This window comes from Anopheles moucheti (genome assembly GCF_943734755.1).
Source record: "Anopheles moucheti chromosome X unlocalized genomic scaffold, idAnoMoucSN_F20_07 X_unloc_5, whole genome shotgun sequence".
Taxonomy (NCBI): Eukaryota; Metazoa; Arthropoda; class Insecta; order Diptera; family Culicidae; genus Anopheles; species Anopheles moucheti.
In genome coordinates this window covers 197,501-205,000 of record NW_026453559.1, presented here as the reverse complement: position 1 = coordinate 205,000, position 7,500 = coordinate 197,501, and the positions used below count along the sequence as shown (strand labels likewise).

At 59.7% G+C, this 7,500-nt stretch overlaps 1 non-coding gene across 1 annotated transcript; it reads left to right on the top strand.

The window, feature by feature from the left end:
- The first annotated feature begins 7,316 nt into the window (after positions 1-7,316).
- Positions 7,317-7,474, top strand: LOC128308628 (5.8S ribosomal RNA). The gene has a single exon (XR_008288433.1). It is a non-coding gene; the product is annotated as a 5.8S ribosomal RNA (ribosomal RNA).
- Positions 7,475-7,500: the final 26 nt, after the last annotated feature.

Below are 7,500 nucleotides of genomic sequence, written 5' to 3'. Positions count from 1 at the left end.
TTTCGGCGGAAAAAACTACATCTAATTCCATCGCCGGAAAAGCGATTTTTCCGACATCCGGAGAGATACGGCCGGAAAAGTGTTTTTCGCGAGTGGACAATTTTCGGCCTGATACCGGCGTGTGGGGTGTCAATCGACGAGTTTTGAAGAGGGGAGTCGGGATAACACCCTCCCATCACGATACCACCCACCCCCACCCACCTAGAGCGGAAAAACCACCTACCGAAGTGGTTTTTGGCGATTTTCCCGGCCAAGGAGTCGGGCTAGAGCTTCCGGGTGTTCGGACAAAAGTTTCGGCGGGAAAAACTACATCTAATTCCATCGCCGGAAAAGCGATTTTTCCGACATCCGGGGAGATACGGCCGGAAAAGTGTTTTTCTTGAGCGGAAAATTTTCGGCCTGATACCGTCGTGTGGGGTGTCAATCGACGAGTTTTGAAGAGGGGAGTCGGGATAACACCCTCCCACCACCCCACCACCCACCCCCACCCCCCTAGGGCGGAAAAACCACCCAGGAAGCGGTTTTTCGCGATTTTTCCGAGGAAAACTTCATCGCCACCCCAGCAAGTGGGGTATCAGAAGAAGCGGCTCGGCGGGACGATTCCATCGCGCACCCCCCCGTTCTTCTACCATCTTCCCTCACCTCGCCCGGGCGGAAAAACCTCGCCGTCGATCCTCGTGGCAGTCCGCTGCTGGCGTCCCTCCTTGAGGGGGAGTAAAACCAGTTTAAAGCGCGGACTCTTCCTTCCTTCTGGCGATGATGTCCGCCAGTCGGAATTTACGATCACGGTCGGGATCGACCGATAGCCGAGCACCGGTGGGCTCGAAACCGGTAGTGATGCTCAGCAGAGTGCCGGAAGGGCAGACCGCAGCCACGAGCGGTGTTGCTCGCACGAGTGGCGTTGGCACGGCCACGGCTGCGAAAGGAGCCACGATGGAGAGGCTCATCGAGCGTCTGGAGGACGAGCTATCCCTCCTCCGTGTTCAGCTGACGGAGCAAGCTGAGCAATACCGGAAAGACCTCGCGGCGATGCAGGAGTGCCATCGCCAGGAGGTGCTCCATCTGCGAGAGGAGAACCATAAGGAGCGGGAGATGGTCTCTGGGCTTCTTACGCAACTGGTTGTTGCGCAGTCGCAGCAGCAACAGCAGCAGCAGCAGCAGCAGCAGCTGGCACAACAGCGAGAGGGTGCGGTGACGGCTACGGTGGTGCCGTCTCCGGACCAGGAAGGCGGCTCCTGGGCCGAGGTGGTGCGCCGTAAGCCGGCACGCCAGCAGCCGGCTCAGCAGCATCAGCAGCAGTGGCCGCAGCTCCCGCAACGGCAGCAGCCGCAGCGGCAACAGCAGCAACGTCCGCAGCAACATCAGAGCGGACAGCGTTCGGCTGGGCAGCCCCAGCAACAACAACAACAGTGGCATTTGCAGGGCCAGTTGCTGCGAAAGCAGAGTAAGCAGCAGCCACGCACGATGCCAGCTGCAGTGAAGAAGTCGCGGAAGCGGCCCGACACCATCGAGGTGATGCCAGCGGAGGGCGTCAGCTACCTCGACATGTATAGGGCGATTCGTACGAGCTCGCATCTCGACGGCATGCAGGAGAAGATCGGCGTCGGCAAGCGAACGCCGAAAGACACCTTGCGGCTGCCGCTGAGCCGTGATGCCGACAGCGCCGAGCTGTGCCAGCGTATCCGGCAAGCCATCGGAGACAAGGGTGCGGCGACCGTGCGTACGGAGATGTCGATGGTGCTTATAACAAACATCGACTCCTTGGCGAGCGAGGACCAGCTGCGTCGGGCGGTGTTGACGGCTCTCGGCAAGGAGCATTCCGAGGCCACCTTCGACATGTGGGAGCGGCGAGACGGCACGAAGCGTGCTCGCGTTCGTCTGCCCCGGTCGGATGCGGAGCATCTGGCTGGGAAGCGCCTGCTCCTAGGACACACCTCCTGTTGGGTGTGGGAGGTCCCGAAAGCGTCGCTGGAGGAGAAGCGGTGCTTCCGATGTTTGGAGCGCGGCCACTTCGCCGGGCAGTGCTCGGGAGAGGACCGCAGCAAAGCGTGTATCCGGTGTGGCGCGGAAGGCCACAAGGCAGCGAGCTGCACTGGCGAGGCTCGCTGTTTGAAGTGTGGCGGCCCGCACTCGATTGCCGCAGCTTCGTGCAAAGCTGCAGCCACACGATGATGATAGAAGTGCTCCAGATAAATATCGGTAAGAGCAGGAGCGCTCAGGATCTTGCGCTCCAGCGGATGAGGGAGGAGGGAGCAGACGTGATGCTCATCACGGAGCTCTATGCTGTGCCGGCCAACAATGGGAACTGGGCATCCGACGACGCACTGAAGGCCGCGATCGTCACCAGTGGCCAACGGTTTCCCATACAGCGGGTGAGGAGCGTGCAGCATCCGGGCATCGTAGCTGCCGAGGTGGCGGGCATCGTTGTCATCTGCTGCTATATTCCGCCATCGATCGGCCTCCCGGAGTTCGAGCAACAGATGGACCGGCTGGAGGTACTTGCGCGAGGCCACCCTTGCGTGCTGATAGCTGGTGACTTCAACGCGTGGCATGGGGCCTGGGGGAGCGAGCGGGCCAACCTTAAGGGTGAGGCGCTCCTTCAGACGGTTACCAGCCTAGGATTGGAGGTCCTCAACCGCGGCACGGAGCCGACATTCCTGGGGAACGGTGTGGCTCGGCCCAGCAGAGTGGACGTCGCCTTCGCGAGTCCAACGCTCTGCCGATCGGATGGAGCAGCGGAGGACATCAGCTCCTGGCGGACGCTAGACCGCTACTCCTATAGCGACCACCGCTATATTCGGTTTGCGGTCGGGCAACAGCATCGTGCAGGTCAGCGGCCCGGACGGGGCATTCATCAGCAGGAAGGTGTCGAAGTACGGGAGGTGGGTACTCGCTGGCGAACTCGCCAGTTTTGCCCCCGTACTTTCGAGCTGGCACTTGAGGCGACCCGTTTTGCCGATCGGGTGACCGATGCGGCAAGCCTGGGGATGGTGCTTACGGAGGCCTGCGACGCTACCATGGCGAGGATTGGGCAGTCGCAGCAGCAGAGGAGGAACTGCAACACATATTGGTGGACTCCGGATATCGAGGAGCTGACCGAGCGCTGCCGGTTGGCTCGGGAGCGACAGTCATTGGCCCTCGACGAGACGTCCGCCGAACTGGCTTCAGAGGAACATCAGGAGGCGCGTGCTGCCTTAAGGGTGGCAATTAAGGCCAGCAAGCAGCGCCAGTTCGATGAGTGGCTGCAGGCCCTGGCTGCAGATGAGACGGGACAGTGGTTCCGGCAAGTGCTTCTTCGGTTTCGGGGCAGCTGGACGGCGCGTGAACGCGATCCAGCGGTGTTGCAGCGGATCGTCGAGGAGCTGTTTCCGGAGCATCCCCCGGTCGAGTGGCCGGACGTCACGCCTTCGGAAGGGGACACTCCGGTCCGTCCGATCAGCTGCGCGGAGCTCCAGGCGATAGCGAGCGAGCTGCATCCGCGGAAGGCGCCTGGCCTCGATGGAGTACCGAACGCTGCGGTAACGGCTGCCATCCGGAAGTATCCGGAGCCATTCGCTGGTGTCTACCAGCGCTGCTTGGACACCGGCGAAATACCACGCGAATGGAAAAGGCAGAAGCTGGTGCTGTTGCCTAAGCCGGGTAAGCCGCCGGGCGAAGCCTCGTCCTGCCGCCCGATCTGCTTGATCGACAACCCGGCGAAGGTCTTCGAGAGGACTACGCTGGACAGACTCAACGAGCACCTGGAGGATCCGGAGGCACCTCGGCTGGCCGAGAACCAGTTCGGTTTCCGGAAGCAGCGGAGCACCCTGCAGGCGATCCAGCTGGTGGTGGAAGCAGGCGAGCGCGCGATGTCCTACGGACGGACTAACAACCGGGATAAGCGCTGTCTGCTGGTTGTGGCGTTGGACGTCAGAAACGCCTTTAACACCGCCAGCTGGCAGGCGATAGCGATGGCCCTGCGTGAGAAGGAGGTTCCAGCGCAGCTGCAACTCCTGCTCCGCGACTATTTCACCGACAGGGAGCTGGTGTACGACACCCATGACGGCCCGGTGTCACGTCGGGTGACGGCAGGCGTTCCACAGGGGTCAATCCTTGGCCCGACTCTGTGGAACGTTATGTACGAAGGCGTTCTGCGGATCCAGCTCCCTGAAGGGGCCACCATCGTCGGCTTTGCCGATGACATCGCCATCCTGGCCGAGGGCTGCACACCCGAGGAGTCGGCGACGGTCGCGGAGGCTGCGATCGAGGCGGTGATGGGGTGGCTCGAGGCACGTCACCTTAGTCTCGCCCCCCATAAGACGGAAGCGGTGCTCATTTCGAGTCTGCGTCGAGGACGGTTGGAGGTTCCGGTGCGCGTCGGCGAAGTGGTCTGCACGTCAAAGCGATCGATACGCTACCTGGGGGTACAACTCCACGAGAAACTCTCGTGGAAACCGCACGTGGAAGCGGCCGCGGACAAGGCCCTCCGTGCGGTGGCGGTGGTTACCTCAGTGATGAGGAACCACAGCGGCCCCCAGGTGGCCAAGCGGCGGTTGCTGGCAGGAGTCGCTGAGTCGGTGATCCGGTACGCCTCGCCCATCTGGGCTAAGGCGACCGACATGCAGTGGTGCCGCAGACGACTGGCCCAGGTCCAGAAGCCACTGGCACGTGGGGTATCGAGTTCGTTCCGCTCGGTATCCTACGAGGTGTCAGTGGTGATGGCTGGTTTGGTGCCGTACTGGCTGGTCGTTAATGAGGACGCAAGGTGCCATAGCAGGCTGTTGGCCGAGCCTGGCGCCAGCAGGAAGGAGGTACGAGCGGCAGAGCGAGCAGCCACGATGCTGCAATGGCAGGACGCGTGGGACCGTGCGGCGGCAACACCATCGGCCAGCCGCTATCAGACGTGGGCACACAGTCTGATTCCCGACCTGCACCGGTGGACGGGACGAAAGCACGGGAAGGTGGACTTCCACCTTTCGCAGGTGCTCTCCGGACACGGATTCTTCCGGGAGTACCTGCACGTCTGCGGCTTCGCTTCGTCTCCGGAGTGTCCACGGTGCGTGGGGTCGGTCGAGTCGGTGGCCCACGTCTTGTTCGAGTGCCCCGTGTTCGAGGAGATCCGACGTGAGCTGCTGGGCTGGGGGACACCCGAGTCGGTCCAGCTTAACAACATCGCAGAGAAGCTGCTGGAGAGTGCGGAGTGGTGGGACCGCATTCAGAAAGCAGCAAAGACCATCACCACAGTGCTTCAACAGCTGTGGCGCGATGAGGAAGCGCTCACCAATGGTCGAACGAAAGCGGCTTTCGCCGAGGACGAGGAAGTGGTCCTCGAAAGTGTGGCCGCACTCTTCGGTGAGGAGATGGACGACGTCATCATCGAAGACATCACGCGGCGCGTGAACGAGTCGCGAGCAGCGCGTCAGCGATCTGCCCGCAACCGACGGCTTCGCGGCAGAGCGGAGGATCGGGCGCGAGTGCGACTGGCTGCGGACGTCGCAGCAGCACTGGCCGCCCGAGATGACGAGGTACTGCGGACGGCAGTTGAGGCGGAGCGAGCGGGCCTAGCTCCTCCACCTATACCGAGGCGCAGCAGAGGGGGACCACCTTCCCCGGAGACGTTGAGAGTGCGCCACGAGCGGCGTCTATTCATGCAGCGCGCATGGCGAGCTCGGGTCCAGGCTGAGGGACCCTCGACGACGCGCCGCCGTCGGACCGCGCCTACGGAGGCGGATCGGATACGGTCGCGACGCAACAGACGGGAAAACGAAAGGCGCCGTCGTGCTTCGAATGCGGGCCGACGATTGACACCCGCGGAGGAGGCTGCCGCCAGCGAGGCGGAATGGTCAGATCGATAGATGTCGGGTTGACTTCTTGAGATCTCCGAGAGGGGAAAGAATGAGTGAGTCACGCGGACTAAGCAAGCGTACGCCTTTAATATGCGGTTAAGATACGATTCAATTTAATAAAGAAATAGGGAAGGGACATCCGAAAGGGTTCGTAAAGACGCATCACAAATCCCTGGCGGGCGACGTCGTGCGTCAAGAGCGTGGGTTTATGCTATTGTTTGTTAGAACATAATGTTTATGAACAATAAAACCTGCATTTGTTAAAAAAAAAAAAAAAACGAAGTGGAGCTTGCGGCTTAATTTGACTCAACACGGGAAAATTTACCAGGTCCGAACTTATCGAGGTAAGACAGATTGAGAGCTCTTTCTCAAATTTAAGGGTAGTGGTGCATGGCCGTTCTTAGTTCGTGGAATGATTTGTCTGGTTAATTCCGATAACGAACGCGACTCAAACAAGCTAACTAGAACGCTGTCAGCAGTGCACCTCCGGGCGCACCTGACGTCAAGGCCGGCGGCCCCTTCACGGGCGGTCGTCGGCCACGTTTGCCCTGCTTAGCGGGACAACTTGTGTTTAGCAAGGTGAGAATGAGCGATAACAGGTCCGTGATGCCCTTAGATGTTCTGGGCTGCACGCGTGCTACAATGTGAGCAGCAGCGTGTTCTCGCCAATTGGCGCCCCCATTCCGAGAGGAACGGGAAATCACCCAAATGCTCATTTAGTTGGGATTGGGGACTGCAACGGTCCCCATGAACCTGGAATTTCTAGTAAGTGCTAGTCATTAGCTAGCGCTGATTACGTCCCTGCCCTTTGTACACACCGCCCGTCGCTACTACCGATGGATTATTTAGTGAGGTCTCTGGAGGCACACCTTCCGCGGTTCCTTCGTGAGCTGCAGCTGGCATGGCCGAAGTTGACCGAACTTGATGATTTAGAGGAAGTAAAAGTCGTAACAAGGTTTCCGTAGGTGAACCTGCGGAAGGATCATTACCGATCAATACATATATGTTGTTGTGTGAGTTGGTTAGAGAGATAGAGAAACACGGTATCAGCAGAACAAACTGCTATGTTACCTTTTGGGGGCCGCGCACGCCAATTAGACCCGCGAGAGAGGTGTGTCTATACTACGATATTGAGCGTGCGCGACCGTAGGCCAGTGGCCTTCGTACCTGTGCGCACACTCCCAATGGCAGCCATCGAACGCGTAAAGTGTGTGACACATGGGCGAAGGTAAAGACCCACTAGAACATATTTAAACACTGGCCTCGAGCGAGAGAGAACCTAATCAAGAGAACGAAAGTTGTGCAAGATCGCGCCGATGCCGCCCACATCGTGCGTCGATCAATGGGAAGGAAGACCAATGGTCATCCTTGTCCACCCTGGACGGCTTCGAAGGAACCGAGAGGTGCACGGTTACGCTGTCCGGGGAACTTAAGTTGTGAGAGATGCACCTAGCGCATAACGAAAACATAGGAGACAGTTGAACATACCAAAACCCTAGGCAGGGGATCACTCGGCTCATGGATCGATGAAGACCGCAGCTAAATGCGCGTCAGAATGTGAACTGCAGGACACATGAACACCGACACGTTGAACGCATATGGCGCATCGGACGTTTAAACCCGACCGATGCACACATTCTTGAGTGCCTACCAATTCTTGTTACACACTATTCCA